Raw genomic sequence first — 23,717 nt, forward strand, 5'->3', positions numbered from 1 at the left:
TACTACGACCGAAAGGAAGGACCCACTTTACCTTTGACGCCTTTCATCATTATCTTCTTCTGCATTATTATGATTTGCTATCATCATCATCATCATCATCATCATCATTATTAGTATTTAGTATAACATGTGTGTTTTATGAACGTGTTACTGTATTTTGTAATAGGATACATACCGATCGAGTGGCTGGGTGGTTTGGGTTATGTACTTATCAGCTTGCATTCGGGAGATAGTGGGTTCGCATCCCACTGTCGGCAGCTCTAAATATGGTTTTCTGTTTTTTCCCATTTTCACACCAGGCTGTACTTTAATTAAGGGCACGGTCGCTTCATTACCACTCTTAGCCCATTCCTGTCCATTGTCGCCAAATAACCTCTCTCTGTCGGACCGAGCAAGTTGGCCGTGCGGTTAGGGGCGCGCAGCTGTGAGCTTGCATTCGGGAGATAGTGGGTTCGAACCTATCTGTGTTGGTGCGACGTAAAGCAAATTAAAAAAAAGAAAGTACGTATTTCACACATAATCTGCAGTCTGTAAATTGCGATTATTATTATTATTATTATTATTATTATTATTATTATTATTATTATTATTATTATTATTATTATTATTATTATTTACACAGGAAGGGCCTAAATATTTATTCGACATCGAATAGGTTACGAGTCTTCTGCCATTTTGTACCCTACTTTTTGAAGACACTGGTTTTTCGCTATCGTTACTCAAGCAAATTTCTACATAATGTTGTTGTCTGGCGTTCTATTTCCACAGTGTTGAGTACATCTGTTAGGTCTGCTGTAATGTCTTTAAGTTTTGATTGTTCCGTGGTTTAACTTTTGTGCTGTACGATTTTCATATTTACATTGTTTTTATAGTTCAATTTCTCCTGTTTCCTAAATCGAACCAATTAGCTTTTATGAACGGTCTCGTTGTCAGTTTCAGGTGTACTGTACACATTCTTTTGAATTTTACCTACTGTAGCACGAGAAAGCGAAGTTTTCTTCGATATTTGGGATAAACTGAAACTGGATTTGCTAAAGGTTACATTATACTATAAATACCAGATTAATAGGATGTTATACTACTCGACTTGTAAACCATGGATATATTGGGGGAATTGTGTTATAACCACTGTCATGGGAATTTGAAATGCTCAACTTTGTTGACGTTGCTGAAGGTTTGATTGAAACAAAAGGCAAACAAACAAAATAATTATGAAATTTCTAACACCTAAACATTGCCAAATATCCAAACTTCACTGACGTGATCTTTTCCCCGGCAACATTGAAAAGTGGTTAGCCTGATCTCATAAATAAAACTGCTGTCTCTATAGACTGATAATATATGGACAATGGATAATTTGAGTAGTGAGTTGGTTGTTGTGAGACATAATAGCTCCCTTATCCTGAACAGTAAGCCAATTCTTTGAACTGTTCTCGTTTAGGTGGGCGGTGGATATTCCTATGTTGGACCACGTCCTGTGTGGACCTATATACAGTTACATTTATTTAGGGACTGTAAAGGTCCAAGTAAGTCGGCTACCATGTCTATACAGTAGTTGAAATGAAAAAATATATATAGTCAAAGTTACTGTGGAATACTGCCACAATATTTGATGTAATTGTGTACGGTGGTGATCGAAAGTAGCCATCGTATGTAAAATAGGGTCAAACTTTGTTGTCACACTGTCAGACTAATTGATTTCATGTAACTGTGAAGAATATCAGTATCATATTTGAGTAAGGCTGAAGTTTTGTTAAAAAAGTTTGTATTTCAGTGTGTGAACTGAAATCCCTGAAATCGACCCCTGTCGTAAAGATAATTCTCAGCGTTCATAACTTGTAGGAATGGAGATAGATAGATTTGGTCACTTGACTATGAAAACATTCGAAGGCTAATATTGGCCACCTGGTTGTAGTTTCTTCGTCTTGCCTCTGCTATTCGCTGATATAAGGGGTCTCTTCTGAATGATTGGTTATTGACACATTGAAATAGATATTTATTTATTTATTTACTTAAGCATCAGGTATGTAGTAATGACACAGTACAGTACCATCAAAAGGATAATTCACAAAGCAAAATTTAAAAATGAATAAAATAGTGAGATAATACGGAAAGTTATTTGTTTGTCGTAAAAGTACCTACACTGTAATACAGGATTTACCCGTTCAAAATAGATAAGTAAAATTAAGATGCAGAAAGTAAATCAAGTAAGTTGCGTCTACGTGCCGTTTCACACAGTAAATAGTAATCAGAATATTTTAATCAGTAGTATTATATAACATGGACTTCCTCTTAAAACAAATAATCACCACCGTCACCATCAAAATCTTCACAAAAAATGTACAAACAACTCTACAGTACGCTATAGATATTATAGGCCTAAAATAGAGTTTTTGTATGAATGAATTATAATGAGAACTGAAATACAGAAACGCAATATTTGGAAGGTCTTCATTATGTGTAAAATTTCGTAGTAGCCTACATATCCACTCCTTTGTAATGTAACTAAGTCAGAAATGTCCCTGTCCGTTATGTTACTTGTTATTATATAACATTTAATACATGAATATGTAGGCTACAGGTGTAACAATAAGGTTCGGTACGACCAAATTTTCAGGACACATTTCTCACGCGTAGATCTTACATGTACATGGATCCTGAAACGATTTATTTCCGTGTTTGAACTCATTTTCTAGAACCATACATAGTAGATTAATCATGGGAAACACACACGAACATAACGTACCGCCACACCACAAGAAACACTTTCTTACACGAAATGTTAGAAATGCCTTCCGTTAACATTGATACATGCGTACGCAATACTCCAAGTATCCATCAGTGCATCTGGGATTCAATGCGACGGCGAGTTGACGCAGCTCACGAGCGTTTTGTAGCCAGGGATTAGAGTGTGCTTGAATAAGGAGCTACTTCTTGTTTGCGTCACTGGCAGTGTTTTTAGTACCATTCTGTCTATTTTTTTACAACTTGCTTTGCGTCGCACCGACACAGGTAGGTCTTATGACGACGATAGGTTACGAAAGCTCTAGAAGTAGGAAGGAAGCGGTCGTAGCCTTAATTAAGATACAGTCCCAGCATTTTCCTGAGGTGAAAATAGGAAATCACGGAAAATCATCTTCAGGGCTGTGTAAGGTGGGGTTCGAACCCACTATCTCCTGGATGCAATCAGTCATCATTTAGGGCTGTCGTTCAGGTGGCAGATTCCCCATCAGTTGTTCACATAGTCTTTTCTTAAATGATTTTAAAGGACTTGCAAATTTATGGAACATTTCCTTTGATAAATTATTCCAATACCTAATTAATCTTCCTATAAACGAATCTTGGCCCCAATTCCTCCTCTTTGAATTCCAGCTTTGTCTTCATATTATAATTTTTCCTACCTTTAAAACCTCCAATCAGACTTACTCGTCTACTAATATCGTTCCACGCCATCTCTCCAGTGACAGCTCGGAACATACCGCTAAGTCTTGCAGCTCGTCTCCTTACTCCCAAGACTTCCCAGCCCAAAGTTTGCAACATATTCGTAACACTACTCTTTTGTCGAAAATCACCCAGAACAAATCATCTTGTTTCCCTTTTTACTTTTACCGGTTCTCATAGCAAGTAATCCTGGTGTGGCTCCCATATACTGGTACCTTAATTAAGGCACAACCTAGTGTGAAAATGGAAAACCACGGTAAACTATCTTCAGGGCTGCCGGCTGTGGGATTCGAACCCACTGTCTCCCGAATGCAAGCTCACAGCTGCGCGATCCTAAGCGGGACGGATGTATTCACCAGTGTTTGTCCGGCTCCATGGCTAAATGGTTAGCGTGATGGCCTTTGGTCACAGGGGTCCCGGGTTCGATTCCCGGCAGGGTCGGGAATTTTAACCTTAATTGGTTAATTTCGCTGGCACGGGGGCTGGGTGTATGTGTCGTCTTCATCATCATTTCATCCTCATCACGACGCGCAGGTCACCTACGGGTGTCAAATCAAAAGACCTGCATCTGGCGAGCCGAACATGTCCGCGGACACTCCCGGCACTAAAAGCCATACGCCATTTCATTACCAGTGCGTTTCTCTTTGATGGTTGGTTGTATGTAGATTTCATTAAAAAAATACATGTAATTACTGGGTTTTAAAATGTCTGAACATATTTTATTATTATTATTATTATTATTATTATTATTATTATTATTATTATTATTATTATTATTATTATTTCGCGTGGCTAGTTCTAGCCTGTCGGGCTGACTGACTCAGACGGTTGATGCGCTGGCCTTCTGACCACAACTTGGCAGGTTCGATCCTAGCCCAGTCCGGTGGTGGTATTTGAAGGTGCTCAGATACGTCAGCCTCGTGCGATAGTTTTACTGGCATGTAAAATAACTCCTGCGAGACTAAATGTTGGCACCTCGGCGTCTCCGAAAACCGTAAAAAGTAGTTAGTGGGCCGTAAAGCAGACAACATTCTTCTTCTTCTTCTTCTTCTTCTTCTTCTTCTTATTATTATTATTATTTCTAGCCTGGTGCAGCTCTTGCATGGTAGACCCTCCGACAAGGATGGGGGGTATCTGCCGTGTAACCTATAAGAAACTGCGTGTTAGTATGGTGAAGGATAGTGTTTTGTGTGGTGTGTGAGTTGCAGGAATTGAATGATAATGGATATATATTAACCTCTAAACTTTAGTTTAAGTGCGGTTTGTTGTTGCTATGCCATAACGAATTATTGAATTTCACCACATTTAAACCAGCGAAAAGTGTATCTACTCCCTTGAATGGCTCTCCATAGTTTCTTCTTTCATCCCCTAGCTAAATATTAGAAGGATGACTTTCTTACAGGACACGACCGCTTATCTTCTAATTATTGTTAAGAAATGAATTTACTGTATATACCCCCATTATAGGCATAACAGGAACTCAGGTTACTTGGAGATATCATAAAATAGAATATCAGTATTTATTTATTATTTATCGTATGGCAAGTATACAAATGAAAAAGAAAATGTACAATATATGCAAGGACTAGAATGTTGGTAGCGTTCACATTTACAAAGCAATGTCCAGTTGCTGTAGCCATTCTAAGAAGGGAGGTGTAGCGCTGATGATATCTCGGGCGGGTCCATCGTACTTCCTCAGCGGGCACTCCTCAATAATGTGCTGCACTGACTGGAAGGGGCTCCGCAATCACAGGCAGGGGATTTCTGAAGTCCCCACATATGTAAAATGGCATTAATCTAGCGTGGCCTGTTCTTAAACGGTTGAGTTTAGACCATTGGTGTCTCTTCAAGTGAGATCGTGGGAGTCCAGTTCTTGGGCCAAGGATGCCTTGGTGTTTCACACATGCAGAGCTCCAGCTTTGTCGCCATTTCTCATGGATACTGAAGCCAGTATATGTCATGCCATATTGGGTGACTTGAATTAAGACGAGAAGGAGGTAGATCAATAAGGACCTCATGGATTGGGAGATTCTTGGATGATCAGGATTGTGTAACTTTTTCCACTCTCGTATAGTTGCTTCCTGTCGTCACAGTTCCGGTGGTGGTATGTTACTGATAGTATATAGCCACGGGATTGGGGCAGATTTTAGTGTGCCTGTTATGGTTGAAATGGACGTCGATCTTCCTAGTATGAGCGCTACGTTTCCACACCGGGGCACAATATTCAGTCACTGGATAAACCATGGTGAGGGCAGTAGTGCGTAGTGAGGATGCATCAGCTCCCCGTGTAGTCCCAGCTACTTTCTTCATGATGTTTCTTCGTGACTTAAGTTGCTGACTTGTGTTTCCAGGAGTTTTTGTATGTTAAAGAACGGTCTAAGGTGATGCCAAGGTGCTTGGGGTTGAAATTATGTTTAATTCTTTTTTCTTTGTTGGCAGAGCACAAAGTTGAGCTTTTGGTGAGCTATTTGTTTGCACAGATGGAATGAGCATACTTCTGTCTTGGCCGGATTTGGGCAAAGTCTCCTCTTCGTGTAGTCAGCGTGTATGCTCTTCAAGTTTGAATAGTAGTCCATCGAGCCAAACTGTATTATATGCCGCTGTCAGGTCAATAAAAGCGACGGATTTCTTTAGCTTCTTCTGGAATCCTGCTTCAATGTATGATGCTAATGCTAATATTTGTTCACAGCAGCTCCGTATGATTGTGAAACCCGCCTGATATGTTGGTGTTATGTTGTTTATTATTTCCTGGATTCGGTTGAGAATGAGGTGTTCCAAACATTTGTAGCAAACACTCAGTAGTGCAGTAAGAGTTAGCTTGAGGGATCATCTGTTGGTTTTCCTGGTTTGAGTATTGCCATGGTGCGGGTCATCTTGAACTCCGGGGAATTCCAGTCTCTAATAGGTCACTGAAGAAGTTCTCGAGCCATGTTTTCCCATGCTTCCCAAGATATCTTACATATTCATGGAAAAGACCATCTAAACCTGCGGCCTTCCTCATTTTTAGCATGTTGATGGCTTTCTCAATTTCTTCTTGACTGAGTGTATTAGCAAGATTAGAGTCATTTTGGAGGCTGTTGTCCAATTTCTTTATCTCTCTCCCTCTCTCTCTCTCTCTCTCTCTCTCTCTCTCTGTGTGTGTTTCTTCGTATCTATTGGAATTTTGTCAGCTCTTGATTTGATATGCGGTGCCATTTCATTTGGTGTTATTCCTGGCTCCTCTTTGCGTATGTTTGAAGCAGCGCCAAGTTTCCAAAGGAGTGTCCGTGCTTTTCTGCTGGAGTGAGTAAAGCTCAGCTGAGAAGTTAGATCTCTCCACTTCTCTTTTCTTCCTTTACTCATATCTTCTAATATCCTTTTTACCATTTCAGGATCGCCAGTTTTCTGATAGCTTTCGTACATTTTGGGTAGTTTTATCCCAGCACGGAACATATTGCTTCTCACTTAGCTGCACCGATGACAACGCCTATAAATCTCTTGTAGTTTTCTTTCTGCCTTCGGGAGAATCCATCTCAGATTACTATCTACTTCTGATCTGTATTGGTCTCAGTTTGCCTTCTTGAAGTCCCATCTTGGTTTATGTATGAATCTGATGATGATGCTTGTGTTTTAAGGGGCCTAACATCAAAGGTCATCGGCCCCTATGTATGAATCTGACAACTGGTATTTCAAGACATATACTGAAGAGTAGGTCTCTGTTAGCTTCTTGGAAAATGCTGAAGGACTTTTCTTGTTTGGTCTAGAGGGAGTTTTCTTTCATCTGTGGAAACAATAACCAGATTAGGGTTGGCGTCAGATTGCCATCTAGCAGAATGGATTGCGACGTGTATATATCCTCGTCGTGGTGTACACTGGGCAACGGATTGCTTATGCAGGACGGCTGATAGTCTACACAAATAGGCGACCGAACTAGATCATGGATCTCTCACGGTCAATCAAAGTTACATCAGAAGAATATCAGCCATTAAGTATGTTACATACAACAGATATTATCAAACAAAATAACACCATAAATATTCATACACAAACTACTGAGTAAAAGAGATGGATAATGGTAATTATTTCAGATATGATCGCATTTCGTTTTAACATCTTTAACTGAACAATGAAATAGCTTGGACCTCTCTTGTAGCCTATAACGAGGTACAGCGACTTGGTTAATTGACCTGTTATTATATTTGTGAACATCACTTCGGAGCTTGATTTTATCGGATTTTGTACATACCTAAGAAGTGCTTTATACAAATACGAATATTTGTTCACAACTGTGATGCCAGAGAGCTTAATAAGAGGTGGAGTGCAGTGGGCAGTGAAACATAAAATTTAAGATATCCGGCTGCAGTTTCCCCACACCAGAATTCCATATTGAAGAATATTGTGAAAGAATGTAAAGTAGGCATTTAAAAGATATCCACTGGGAACTTTATCTCTGATGGCTCTCAAGAGATACACTACTCTTGAGAGTTTATTTGAAATAAAATCTATACGATAATCCCAGTTTGCCAACGGCCATACCATGTTGAATACACCGGTTCTCGTCCGATCACCGCAGTTAAGCAACATTGGGCGTGGTCAGTACTTGGATGGGTGACCGCTTGGGATAATCCCAGTTCAGGTTTGCCAGCCGTATCGGAGATTTTAACCTTTATTGTTTAATTCCGATGGCTGGGGGGATGTGTGTGTGTGTGTGTGTGTGTGTGTGTGTGTGTGTGTGTGTGTCGTCTTCATCACTGGCATTAATCGTAGGTAGGGCCCCATCCTCACAGACGCGCAGGCCACCTATAAGGTGTCAACACGAATGATCTGCACCATGCCTCTCCAGAGGCCACACGCCAACAATAAATAAATAGGGCATAAATAAATAAATAAATAAATAAATAAATAAATAAATAAATAAATACCATTGCCTGAGTCTTGTTATCGTTTACCAAGAGCTTGTTAGCAGAGAAGTATTCAACTGCCACGTTCAATGTTGCCTTGCTTAGTGCATTCAGTTCTTCGACTATTTTGGCTTCATTTAAACATGTACCATCTACACATAAAACTGAACACGCATTACACCCTATGTTATCAGGTAAGTCATGCATGTGTACACGCAAGCACGGAAATGGTGTCCCGATATAAGCAAAGTATGGCGTCCCCCCACCTTCCCGCATACCGCATTGCTGCAGGTAGACGGCCTGCTAAAAGACTGTTGTAACTGAAAAGGGCACAGTGGTAGATGTGTAGCAATACACACGCTGTTCCTTCAGCACTACCAATTCACTCCCTTCCCCTTCTTTTCAGTACTGGAGTGGTGCAATGTTGATTGTTTATATCGTGGCACTATTTCTGTGCACGGTTGTACAAGAAATAGAAAAGGACGTAAGGCAGAACATTGCGGAACTCTTTGTCCAATATGAAGTTCGATCGATCGAACTCTTCCAACTGCTTGCTTTCGATTTCTCAGGTAGGAAACTGGAATGTTCAGCTGTTCATCCTTAACACCGTAAATTAAAACTGAATGGGAGAGACAATCTAAAGCTTTCCTGAGATCACACAGAGTGACGTGGGCAACTTCCGTATTTTCTATAGCTGAAATCGCATGTTGCATTAGGGATTTTATTACTTCAACAGTTAATTTACCTTCGCGATATCCTAATTGGTTTTCTAACAGTAGACTGTTGAATAGATTCAAAATAAGAGCCTGAAGCAGTCACCATTTCAGAAGGGATTTCCCTGATGTCCGCCTTGAGAAATCACGTAACATTCATCGAATAGCCCGAAGTATTGTCCTGGTGACCGCTCTGTAAGTTGCGGGTTCAAGTTTCAGTGACTTTTCTCCACTTTGTCAGTTCTAAATGAATATTTCGTTGGTTGGAGTGTTGTGGTGGTGGTGTTGATCAACTGTGAGATGGCAGAAGAAGGTAAAGGCCGTGTAGTATTGCATAGACAAGCGCGGGAGATAATTTGTAGGATGCATATCTACTTCCTGCTTGAGAAGGAAGCTGGCGGGTCATTAGACGATGTTGCTAAAGCGCAGGAGCGCGTAGCACGAGCATATGAACTAGGGGTGAGAACTGTCAAAACAATTGTTAATCAAGGAAAATCTTCGTTTCTGACCTGCGGAAATATCGTTTTAAGGTCTCCGGGAAATAATCCCAGTCGTATTAAGGAAATAACTGGAATGAATGATTTCAATAAATGCGTTCTGTGACGTAAATTGTTTGCGATGTACGACCGGGGTGAATTTTCTACAGAAAAAAAAGGAAAAAAAAGTTGCCGGAATGCGAGATGATGCGTGCTGCAATAGAAGTACGACTTCAATGCACATGCTTTTAAAACGATTGGAGCGAAATCACATTGCAGCTGCGCAGGTGAAATTCGTACGGAAAATGAAGGAAATTAGTGAGGAAGGGATTGCAGCTATATATTACATGGATGAAACATGTTAATCTGAGCCATACTGGAAAGTGGTGTTGGGTGATAAGTGACGCACGAGGGGGAAAGACAGCGGCAACAACAGCATTAACCATTTACTCATACGAGTATTCATAACATTCGTTTATTAAAATACAACCTTGATCTATAAAATGAAGTGTCAAGATTGACATTTGTGTTTTTAACCTGGATTTTTAGGGTTGAATTTTCTTACTTGCCATTTTAAGGCCTTATTTGCCTCCCAATTTTGGGGATGTTTAGGGCCAACAAATCTTCACGTTACTTATGATAGATGTCGTGGTTCAAGGTTCATATAATCAATCAGTCAATCAATCACTACCGATCTGCATTTAGGGCAGTCGCCCAGGTGGCAGATTCCCTATATGTTGTTTTCCTAGCCTTTTCTTAAATGATTTCAAAGAAATTGGAAATTTATTGAACATCTCCCTTGATAAGTTATTCCAATCACTAGCTTTATCTTCATCTTATGATCTTTCCTACTTTAGAAAACGCTACTCAAACTTATTCCTTTACTGATTTCACCACGCCATCTCTCCACTGACAGCCCGGAACATACCACATAATCGAGCAGCTCTTCCCCTTTCTCCCAAGTCTTCCCAGTCCAAACTTTGCAACATTTTTGTAACGCTACTATTTTGTCGGAAATCACCCAGAACAAATCGAGCTATTTTTCTTTGGATGTTTACCAGTTCTTGAATCAAGTAATCTTAGTGAGGGTTCCATAAGCTGGAACCATACTCTAGTTGGGGTCTTGCCAGAGACTTATATGCCGTCTCTTTTACATCCTTACTACAACCCCTAAATACCCTCTTAACCATGTGCAGAGATCTGTACCCTTTATTTACAATCATATTTATGTGATTACCCCAATGAAGATCTTTCCTCATATTAACACCTGGGTACTTACAATGATCCCCAAAAGGAACTTTCACCCCATCAACGAACTGAGAGGAATTTTCCTATTTGTGAAACAAACAACCTGACTTTTATCCCCGTTTATCATCATGCCATTGCCCGCTCTCCATCTCACAACCTTATCGAAGTCATTTTGCAGTTGCTCACAATCTTGTAACTTATTATATCATCTGCGAAAAGCCTTATCTCTGATTCCACTTCTTTACACATATTATTGATATATATAAGTAAACATAAAGGTCCAATAATAATGCCGTGAGGAATTCTCCCCTTAATTATTACAGGGACAGATAAAGCTTCCCCTACTCTTAATTCTCTGAGTTATATTTTCTAGAAATATGGCCACCCATTCAGTCACTCTTTTGTCTAGTCCAATTGCACTCATTTTTGGACTAGACAAAAGAGTGACTGAATGGGTGGCTATATTTCTACCGTCTTACTAATAAACGGTGTATAACATTTATACAAGGTTTATACACCGTTTATGTGAAATTCGTTACTAATAAACCGCGTATAAGCCTTCTGTGTATACATCTGTTATAGTTAGGCCTATTCATTGAATTGCTTATACAAACCAGGACCCTTGTATAAGCGCTGTATAGCAGCGAGTAGCGGAAAAAGAAACGAGTGAGCAGTTTATTTTCGTGGTATTTATTGTCTACAAGTAATATAATCGTGGTGAAATATTCGACTTATCCATTTAACATTGAAAGAATGGACGATAACGGTGATGACCTTCACGGTATTTTAAACATAGAAGACATACACCATTCAGAGGTTATGGAGGCTAGACATCTTCGTAAAGTAAAACACTTTAAAGAGACGGAATGACAATGAATGACTATAAAAGAAATGATGGTTGGGCGTATTTTTGTGTAATAATAGACTTTTGAAATTGCGAGTTTATTATACATTATCTGCCTCTACAAAGATCTTTATCAAATTTGAATACCCTAAAAAGGGACATATTCCTCGACATAAAAAAATGGTATAACTTGAAAACCGTACGTAATATGATTTCCATACACTGTAGTTGAATACGCAGAAATATGGTGTATAAATGCCTAATAGAAACTTTTTTGATCAAACCTTTCTTTTAAGCTACAAAACAATTTTTCCTTTCTCCTGAAAAGTAAGGATTTTGGAATGTGTACCGTACCCTTTTCAACTCGCCGATTCAATTACAATTGCTTACGTTTTCCATACTATCCCAGATAGGAGCTATTGATCTTTTCTAAAGCTTTTCCATTTATTTTTTGGCGTTCATTACACAAGCAAGCTGAAGAAATGTTGATATTAATATAAGCCCATTTCCAGCTGTCTCACGGAATGACAATGAATAACGATAAAATAAATGGTTGGGCGTATTTTTGTGTAATAATGTGTTACTGCTCAATAGACTTTCGAAATTGCGAGTTTACTCTATTATACATTATCTGCCTCTACAAAGATCTTTCTCAAATTTGAGTATAAAAAGGGACATATTCCTCGACATAAAAAATGGTATAACTTGAAAAACGTGCGTAATATGATTTCCATACACTGTAGTTGAATACGCAGAAATATGGTGTATAAATGCCTAATAGAAACTTTTTTGATCAAACCTTTCTTTTAAGCTACAAAACAGTTTTTCCTTTCTCCTGAAAAGTAAGGATTTTGGAATGTGTACCGTACCCTTTTCAACTCGCCGATTCAATTAGAATTGCCTACGTTTTCCGTACTATCCCAGTTAGGAGCTATTGATCTTTTCTTAAGCTTTTCCATTTATTTTTTGGCGTTCATTGAACAAGCAAGCTGAAGAAATGTTGATATCAGTATAAGCCAATTTCCAGCTGTCTCACTTTGTGTTGCCACTGCCTTTTCGATATGCCGTGCTACTGCGCGACTTTCCGGAAAGTTTTGCTCGTAGATAACCAGCAGAAGCGATCATAAAGGCGGTGAACGTGCGAAAAACGCCAGTGAACTGCAGGAAGAGATTCCTACTCCTTGGAACGAGTGTATACGTGCTGTATAGTAATACAATGTGTATACCACGTTTATTAGTAAGAAAAATATAACACGCTTATACAGGGTTTATTCACTGTATAACTATACAACTGTATAAGGACTTTTTATTAGTAAGACCGCTAGAAAATAGAAAACATAAACCAGATACCAAACATGCGATTCGCTACTTGTTCTCGTATTTGGTACCAAAATGTAAAAACATCGAAGTGGTAATATACACATGCCTCTGGACTTCAGAATGTCCCCAGATAATATACACCATCGTTTTTATTGTTTAAATGTGTAGTAATCGTTTTTTAATTAGCCGTTACTTTTTTCCTTTTTCTATCCCTTTTATTTTGATTTTCCCTCGGCAGTCTGGCATGAACCCAGCACGAAATGTTTCTTCTAAGTTTGTCTGTGCTCGGTATTTAAACCCTGATATAGTGCGGGCTATTTTCATAAAGCTCGTCATTAGTGTTGTAAAAGGTTTACGTTCCTAGAGGTCCACATCAGTAGCTAAGAAGATATATACAGTAAAATAAATATAATAATTCACATTGTCTTGTGCTATTTGAATGTTAATTCCATCCGCCTCTCCTTCTTGACGAATTCTTCTATGACAAGGCTGAAGAATTCTTCTTCATTCTTTGATGACTTCAATTTTAGTAACGTCTTCTCAATCGACAGTAGAGACAAATTCGAGAGTCTTAGTTGCCCTTGTGTGTTTCTGCAGTAGGTATGGATTCTCCGAAGTGCCGAAAATGAACGTTCGGCACAAGCACTGGACACTGGGATAGTTCAGATCAACGCACATAACTTAAACAGTTCAGAAAAGACAGAAGATGACAATCCACTACCTTTTAAATAAAATAAAAGTTTTAGAACTCCCGTCGTAAGATACTCATCGGAGGAATAAGCTACGCTGAGCTCGGGGTCGTTACGAGTTTTTTCTGTCACTTCATCGACCAATCGATAGGGTTCAGAGGAGCTACTTCAAATGAGGAGCAAAAACATGCTTACTAAAAAATTTAATTAATGTAATCACGATGAAATGAAATGTCGTATGGCTTTTAGTGCCGGGATATCCCAGGATGGGTTCGGCTTGCCAGGTGCAGGTCTTTCTATTTGACGTCTGTAGGCGACCTGCGCGTCGTGATGAGGATGATATGATGATGAAAACACATACACTCAGCCCCCGTGCCATTGAAATTAACCAATTAAGGTTAAAATCCCCGACCCGGCCGGGAATCGAACCCGGGTCCCTCTGAACCGAAGGCCAGTACGCTGACCGTTCAGCCAACGAGTCGGATGATTTGTTTATTAAATAGGCAAGAAAAGTCTAATTTGCACAACATGATATAACGCAGTCAAAATGCATAACGCTAGAGGTGAAGTTATTTTGAAATTGTTTTAAAATTGTCTTCCAAAGAATGAAAACGCAATGTAAGATTCGTGGACAGGAAAAACAAAAAAAAAGAATGGAAAACCTGAAAATCGGGCAACATTGATCCACATGATAACTGAGAGTTAATCCACACGATCCGTGGAAAATCTGACCAACAAGTAGAATTCCAGATTTACATTTAATTAAGGTTATCCACCAGTCGATTATCCTATCGGATATTGGAACATCCCTCGAATGGGTCCCTAATCGAACCAAATCGACTATCATTTGCTTTGGATAGGTTGCGAAATATTACTTGAAAGCATGGTGTTCATTACAAGTTAACAGTAATTGTCACAATCAAAAATAAAATTCCACCATGTATTCTGAAGGAACTAAACTACGAAATGCAGGAAAATATTAATTCATTATGCGTTTAGAAGAGACGCCAAACACTAAAGTTAAAGAAAAGTGATAAATCACTTGAAAATCCTTTTACTAAACCAACTTTCAGGTTATGAAACAGTTACGTCGATAAATTCGTTAAAATACAAGTCCACAATATTAAACAAACAACGGGAAATCTTTCCAGTTTTCTATAACTACGACTGCAATTACAAATCTGTCTACCTACACCTGTCCTATTAAACCAAACTACAAGTGATCGGTAGATCAATGTCTCACATAAATAATGTGAATAACGAAAAAGGAAAATAAAATATACCAACAGCTGACGAATCGAAATCGCATTCGTAGTGTAAATCCTGCTTAACTAAGTATCCACACACGGTACTATCATAATATACCGGACACCCGAACAATACATCTTAAAGTCAAGAAAAAGAAACAAATAGATACGAAATTTGATCGAACTTGAACACACGTGGCTAAGCAGTAGGGATCAGTCTCCATTAGCAGGGTTTCCACGTGGGAAAACCCTAACATTCATGCCGATACTGATGCAACGCTATTATGGGGACACCTTCCAACTAGTAAGAATTATGCCGAAACATGGCCTAAATAACACCTGCTAATATCTTCCACATTCGTATCCACTACTGCAAACACTAACATTGTTCATGTCGATTCGCAAAAATGCCTGACCTATGACTTGGCTATGTACAGACGGCGTCCTAATCCTGTCGTTTCGCCATAAGACCTGTCTGTCGGTGCGACGTAAAGCAACTAGCAACAACAACTACAGTCCTGTCGTTGAAAAATGAAATGTCGTATGGCTTTTAGTGCCGGGATATCCCAGGACGGGTTCAGCTTGCCAAAGTGCAGGTCTTTGTATTTGACTCCCGTAGGTGACCTGCGCGTCGTGATGAGGATGAAATGACGATGAAGACAACACATACACCCAGCCCCCGTGCCGTAGGAGTTAACCAATTAAGGTTAAAATCCCCGACCCGGCCGGGAATCGAACCCGGGACCAGGCCAGTACGCTGACCGCTCAGCCAACGAGTCGGACATCCTGTCGTTGAGTCAACGTTACAATGTCTACTCATCCTTAATGATAATTATAATACACGCGATATCCTAAATCTATCATTGAGCCAACGTTATGGTATCTACACATCACTCATATTGCCAGGTAAAATCGAAACTTTAATAACACAGTGTTCGGATATTTAAATCTGGTCCTCGTTAAAACGCTAACACATGAAGTGAAAAGCGCTACAGAAATGAACTCGAATCTGGAAATATTACTGTGTCTATTTCGTGCGATCAAGCGTGAAATCGAAATTAAACAATATGTTCGAATAGTTAAATCCATCCCCCATTACAATTTAAACACATGTTCACTAAATAAAATAAACGCAAATCTCGTTTGATATTACGTAATACCACTGAAAACAATAATCACAACCATCACGATATTCACGGCATAACTCGAGTGTGAGTCTCTAACTGACCTGCAATGTCAACACTCCAAACAGGTATAATCATGAACTGTCCAGTGAAGCAACTTCTCATCAACCTACGCAGGCTAAACTCTCATTCTAATAAAATTCATTTTCGCACCCGCAGAGCTTCCAGTCAGCGATGTTTTCGTCTCGTAAAATACAGAATAGAATTCAGTTTACAATAATTAAGTATTTGTATTATCTTGACCGTGCGTCAGAATGTATATTGTTCGTGAGGTCGGCTATCACAAAATGTACTTCGCTGGTATCAAATAGAACCATCACCTAGACTTACCTGCCGTTAACTACGGTCGTACATAAAATAGTAATCATGGGAGAACATCAACTTGTACTTAAAATAGGCGTTACAACGCACTCACTTGTGTTTGACAGTCCTTACATTCTTCAATCGTTCTGGATTGCTACAGACATCGCTCCTCTTATACAGCCTGTCTCAGACATATTACACACCAACTTATACACCATGTCACAAAAGTTCCTCTGCATCGAACTACAGTGCCTCTTAACCTCGGCGTGCTGCTTATTCTACATCACTCATAAGAAGATACAAGCTTACTCTGCCTTTATCAACTTCATAATTATTCTCATAATATTTTATTTCCATTACAATCCATGTTCTTCTTGCTTGAAACTTTTTAAATACAAGCGATCCCATGATCAAACAACTTTATAATGATCTCGCAATTAACTTCTCGAAATTTTTCCTGACCTCTGGAGCAAAATAACATGCCGTGATTTTCTTTATCACAGATACTCTGTGTCAAACAATTTAAACTTCACCAAAATGCCAACCTTTACCATACTTCACTGGATTTCGATATAAACGGTAAATCTCGGTTACCTAACTGCTGAACGCATTTTTATTATTATCTCAATTTGTCCTGACGTGTTATTATTATTATTATTATTATTATTATTATTATTATTATTATTATTATTATTATTATTATTATTATTATTATTATTATTATTATGTGTATACGTTGTTATTTCACTTTATCACACTTTAACGATTATTTTGTCGTTATCAGTATAGTAACTTTCACCGGCTCGAACATTTTTTCATTGATTTTCATTGTAATATTTAATTTCACTTTTATTTTTTTTCAAAGAAATTTGAACACAGTTTAACGTCTCGCGCGCTGACATGAATAACAGAGATTCGCCTCCACAATAGAATAACAAGACACCTCATCGTCATCGCAACATACTTAATTCTTCTCACGCCACATATACAACGCGATGTTATGATTAATTAATTAATTAATTAATTTAAAGGGACAAGCATTTACATCTCTAACTGCAAAAACGTAATATTTGAATTAGACAGATCTGTAATTGTGCCGCTTAGCGTGGCGTTATCTTGACTTCATTTTACACGCCGGCCACCTCTGAACTTAGCCCAACATAGTAGTAGGAGACATCCTTCGCTTAAATACTACATTATCAATACACTGATTCTGCACTCGTCTTTGAAGCAACACACATTCATTTCCTTTAACTTAACAATCAATTTTTTCTGTACACATATACAACAATTAAACTGTCCAGCCTCGTGTCGAGAATTTAACTGATGCAGTTCGTGGAAGGTTTCCACCTCATTTTTCACCAGGTGTCCCACAGATGTGAATGATAGAGAGACAAAAGCTTATATCTGCCAGACTACCGCAGTCCTCCCTTACAGTTTATCAAAATAACCTTGTCCGCAAAAATTGAAAGAGCTATCTATGAAGCTGCTGTCTCCCTACATAGAAGTTCAGGAATCCTACAATTATTAACTTGTGATATTTCCCCCGACCAGGATGAGTGTTGTAAATGCAATGTTTCAATATCTAAGTTGTCATTGCTCACCATCACTAGTTTGTAAAATATTCATCCCTCAAGCCAACTGGCTTTAGAGATTCTCCAAGTCTACTTTACACACTTCAATTTTAGAAGTCCTCGGCTTAATATTACTCGACCTAGGTTCACCCTCTCGGACAATTGAATGATGACTGACTGTCTTGCTTGAGGGGGGGGGTATTTATGCATTGTCTAGGGACGCGCTGCGCGGCGTTATCTACTGTTGTGCAGTCATTCCATTTGATGATCGCTGGACCGATTTCTTTGAGACTCATCCCAGAGATTCTCCTTTTTTTCTAGTCACGATGGTAATGTTCGCTGATTTTTCCTGTTCTTTAACGGGCGTTATTAATTAATTTCGTGCGCGATGGTTCCCGCGCATTTTGACCGTGTGTCCTTGACACGTGTATACCACTCGGCCAGGATAGATGCTAACTTCTCTCCGAGCCTAATTAAATATATTTCCACCCTGTGAAATTTAGCTTCATCAAATATTCCCAAAATTCTTAATTACTTATCGCTTTGTTAATGACAGTGCCGAAATCTCTCACAATGAAGGTTATTAGCCAGAATTTCATTATTAATTACCCGAGGTCTTCCGAAATGTTCCGACCTCGTTCGATGTTTTGGGGGATCGCCTCCCGCTGTGAGTTGGCACGCCACGGAACACGAGGTGAGCTTGCAATAAAAATATGGATGCACGTTTTTTTTTCTCCATCTCGCAGTTGGCATTTCAGCGATGTAGAGTTATGGGCTCAGTATTGCGGTGGGAAGATTGAAGCAAGGTGTACCAAAATTAGTCCTGTCACTTCGTCATTGCAATCAGCGGCGTTTTGCATGTAGGAAGTGAGTTCGCAGACGAAATTATCCTGGCTTCGTTCCGTTTTCCGGCAAAATTTCCTGTACAGGTGTGAAAGCTGTTTGGACTCGGGAATTTTAATACATCAGCTAGAGGTAACAGCCATGGAACAAGCGACAATAACTGCTAGCACAACCTGGTGGAAATAATGCCATGAGGCTATGTTAGGAATGAACTCGTTGGATTATGCGGAGTGATTGGCAGAGTATATACTGTATTAGCCAAGAGAATACTGGGATAAAATAGTAAGCTGTAACTCTCCCCTCTAGATAGTCGGCGCAAATCCTTCGTAACGTACTGCTCATTTGGGAACAATTGCCATGTTTAGCCCCGCATTTTTGTTTATGGTATTACCTTGGGCCTTATAACAAAGGTGGAACATTTTGACTAGATCCAAACGACATTCTTCTTTTTCATCATCATCATCATCATATTATTATGATTATTACTTTTCTGGCATTTTGCCAATTTCCTGGAGTCGGAACTTGATGTGGATTTGGGTCGGTATTACGGCCGGATGAGCTTCCCGACGCCAACGCTATGTGGAAGTATGATTCCATTATTGCGTATTTCTTCGTTAGTTGGTGGTGTAGTATGTTGTATGCATGTAGATGAAAAGCTGTCTATTAATACAACCACAGACATTCAGACCCCGAGCCAGATGAATTAACCAGTTGAAGTTAAAATCCCCAGCCTGGCCGGGAATCGAACGCAGGGCCCTCTGAATAGAAGGCCAGTACGCTCACCATTCAGCCAAGAAGCCATACAAAACTTTCTTCAGCTGATCTCAACTATTTCTGAAGTCACTGGAGCCACTCAGGCTCGTTTTATTTTTATAATTCTTTTTTAGAATTTGTTTTACGTTGCACCGACACTGATAGGTCTTATGGCGACGATGGGGTAGGAAAGGTCTAGGAGTGGGAAGGAAGCGGCCGTGGCCTTAACTAGGGTACAGCCCCAGCGTTTCCCTGGTGTGAAAATGGGAAACCACGCAAAACCCTCTCACAGCTCACAGCTGCGCGCACCTAATAGCACGACCAACTCAATCGGTCATTTTAGTTTTGGTCAGGCGTTTAAGACCGGATGCCCTTCATGACGCCACATGATTTTTCAGGTGAAAATTCTATCCCAAGATCGAACCTCAGCCTTTCGGGTGGAAATCACTATATTAAGCACGACCCCATCAAAACCGCATTCTCATTCTTAGATTTTTTCATCCGCAATTGTAAAATATAAATTTCCTTTGGAGTTCGTTGGACCATTCATATTGAGCCCTTCCCGCGTCCAGGTAAGACACAGTCATAAATTCCCGACAGTCAGATGTAATCTCAGGGTATCTCTTCAAATAAGAAAAATACTTAATTTTTCTTGTAGGTTAGGCTTTACGTGAATTCAGAGAAAAACGTAGGGACCGTACGCGATAATCACCGATGAACGTCTCCATCCTATCGCATATAAATGTAAATTCATCACCGACCGCATAATTCTAACGCAAATCGCATGATAAACACCTTACAAACTAAGTCAATCTACTCACAACTACTACAGATTATCACTCACTGTATTATAAAATAATGAGAAAACATATTTATTAAACTAAGAAATCTAAGTAAGAATTGAGAACTCATGTCATTATAATCTTCCAGAATCGTTGCTCAAAATCAATAATTATTCGTAAAATTCAATATTTAATTCAGCGCTGGCTTACAAAACAAAATTATATGATATAATGAATTCTGTGTTTCTGAAATGAACTCAAGTTTCCATATCTATAATCATCTTTGTTAAATTAAACTAGTCATTCACATGCATCACTGTATCACAATTACATTATAATTTTGTTTAAAAAATTTGAAATTCCTCCATATAATTTATAAATTTTTAAGTCATGTAATCTGAATTCGTTAATGTAGAATATCATTGCGAAGAACTGTATTATGATGACTGACGTGCTAATGTTTCCATCCCTATTGCCTCTTAAATCACGGCTCCTAATCTACTTTCTTCTCATTTAAAATTTTAGCATGAATTATAAAATAACACTCAAAATATAAAATAATCTATCTCACTATTCTATCTATATAATTCTTAACCCTTTACTGCATTAATTACTTTTAGTTTTCGTTTGGTGAAGAAAATTTCAAGCTTCAATGTTCAACTTACATTCAGTGTTTTAGATTTACCAGCAATTCTTAACTGGGGCCAACTTTCTCTTCCTGCGATACATTATTTCCTACTTTGACTTTCTAAACCCTTGAATTTAGAAATGCTTTTATCCAACGTGTAACCCTTACGTCCAGTCCTATTCCCTCCAATTTCTTTAATAATATTCCATGTTCCACTCTATCAAAGGCTTTGGAAAGATCTATGGCTATGCAATCTAACTGACCTCTTGAATCCAATTGATCTGATATGTCCTGCTGAAATCCCACCAGTTGTGCCTCACAAGAAAATTTCTTTCTAAATCCATACTGGCTCCTCATGAACCAATTTTTATCATCACATATCCCTCTGATGTACTTTGATATTAAACTCTCCAGTATTTTACAAACTATACTGGTCAGGCTGATTAGTCTGTAGTTCTCTGGTTTCCTTTTATCATCCTTTCCTTTATAAATTGGTATTATTATAGATTCCTTCCATTCCTTTGGTATTACACTATTATTTATGACATAGTCAAAGATAAATTTTAAATAAGGCACTATGTACCACCCCATTGTCTCTAATACCTCCCCAGTAATTTGATCACTTCCTGCTGCTTTTCCTTGCTGAAGCAGTTGGATTTCTCTGAAAATATCTTCATTTGTGAATGAGAAGCTTCTTGTTTCCCTCTGTGTCTCTCCCTCTCTGTCTTCTGTTACGGTTTCCAACTCCTGACAATCATCTACTGAATCTCTGAATTCCCTACTAAATAGGTTTGCTTTTTCAGTATCTGTTAAATAGTGTTCACCCCCTTCTCCCACCATTGTAGGAATTTGGATTCCTTTTCCTTTTTGATTCCTGATATATGAATACAGTTTTTTCCATTTCCCTTTGTGATCATTACCCTCTTGAAGTATGCCATTCATATAATTCTATTTTGCTTCCTTTTTCACTCTATTCAGTTCCCTCATTAGCTGTTTTCTAATTTCTCTACTCTCCCTACCCTCTTTGATTTTCCTGTTTACTATTCTACATTTTCTTTTTAATTTTCTTATTTCCCTTGTATAATAAACAGGGTCTGAGGTCATTTTACCCTTCTTAACAGGCACAAATCTCTTCTCTCCTTCCCAAATGATTCCTTTAAATTTAGCCCAAAGTGTATCCACATTACTCCCTTCACTTATCCAACAACTGAATTGTGATTTAAGGTAAATCCCAAATTCATCAACTTTAGGTTTTCTGTACAATTTCTTGTCTTGTGTAACCCTCTTATTAAGCCTTTTTGGTACGAGTCCTACATCCATTATTACAGCCTTATGATCTCGTATTCCTTTAATTACCTCAGTTTTATTAACAATTTCCCATGGTTTAACCAAGAATACATCTAGTAAGTTATTGAGACGAGTTGGTTCTTGTACTACTTGTGTAAATCCTCCCTCCCAAATTAACTTATTTGCCAGTTTCTGTTCATGGGCTTCTCTTGCAGCTCCATTCCATTCAACTTCAGGCAAATTTAGATCTCCCCCAATTATTACCGTATCATTATTATTGTTTTTATGAGTATAATCTATTATTTTCTCAAATATTTCCATGTCTCTTTCCTCTCTTCCAGGCCTGTATGTTCCTATAATTCCCACCTCCTTCATATTATCACATACTAATTTTATCCCTAATATTTCATCCCTTTCATCGGTAAACCATTCATATGAACAATAAGTTTCCTTCGCCAGAATAAACACCCCCCCCTCCCTTTTTATCTCCTCGGTCTCTACAATAGACTGTGTACCCTTCTGGAAATACTTCTCTATTACTCACCCCTTCTCTCAACCACGATTCCACTCCTATCACCACATCAGTCCCATAAGATTCCATCAATGTACCGAATTTTAATTGTTTATTTACTACACTTTGACAGTTTACCAAGAGCAATCTCAGACCCCCTTCCTCCCTAAAACTTGACTGTTGCAATTGGGTTAGTTGAAATTCTTTACTTTCCTGAGTTTCATTTTCTAGTTGACTGAGCCAGCTTGAAGTACAGCTGGCTCTTTCTACTAGTTTTCCTGGTCAGTATTATAACTCAAGGGAGTTGCCTGTTTTACAATACATATCTTAAGATTAATAAAATCTAGAACAATATTTGCTATCTTTCGTTTACCTGAATTGTTTAAATGGAGGCCATGTTTTGTATAACAGTATCTCTCAAAACTGCTGCATTCAATAACCTGAGTATTCCGAAAATGTTTACAAATTTTAACAATATCTGTATTGACCTTGTCCACTTCAATGTTCACACACGAGTCTCTAATCAAATCATGCCTGTGGGGCACGTTCACTACAAAGACGTTAGTGTGGGTCAGCTTCCCTAGTGTATGTTTAAGTTGTGATCTTACATTCTTGGCGTCGTCGTGAGCTACGTCGTTCGTCCCACCGATGATAAGCACTGCATCGCCGCTCCCGAAGTTCCTTGTTGCTTCTTCTACGTTTTCCAGGACACTGCTGATAGAAGCTCCTGGATATATCCAACAATGGGTTGAAGAAAATAATATGAAGGTTAATGGAGACAAATCAACTGTTACAACATTTACAAACAGGGGCTTTAAAACTGAATTTGAATATACTTTGGATGAGGTAGTTATCCCAAAAGATGCCAAGTGCAGATACTTAGGTGTGAGATTTGACAGTAATTTGCACTGGAAGGGTATTGTTGATGACATTGTTGGGAAAGCATACAGATCGTTACATGTCATAATGAGGCTACTTAAAGGATGCAACAAAG

General features: G+C 38.7%; 1 protein-coding gene and 1 pseudogene across 1 annotated transcript in view; both read left to right on the forward strand.

Moving 5' to 3' along the window:
• LOC136863551 (insulin-like peptide receptor) overlaps positions 1-23,717 on the forward strand; it is a 462,473-nt gene that overhangs the window by 240,186 nt on the left and 198,570 nt on the right. The window lies entirely within an intron of this gene.
• Positions 7,943-8,063, forward strand: LOC137498650 (5S ribosomal RNA; annotated as a pseudogene).

This window comes from Anabrus simplex, chromosome 2 (genome assembly GCF_040414725.1).
Source record: "Anabrus simplex isolate iqAnaSimp1 chromosome 2, ASM4041472v1, whole genome shotgun sequence".
NCBI classification, from domain to species: domain Eukaryota; kingdom Metazoa; phylum Arthropoda; class Insecta; order Orthoptera; family Tettigoniidae; genus Anabrus; species Anabrus simplex.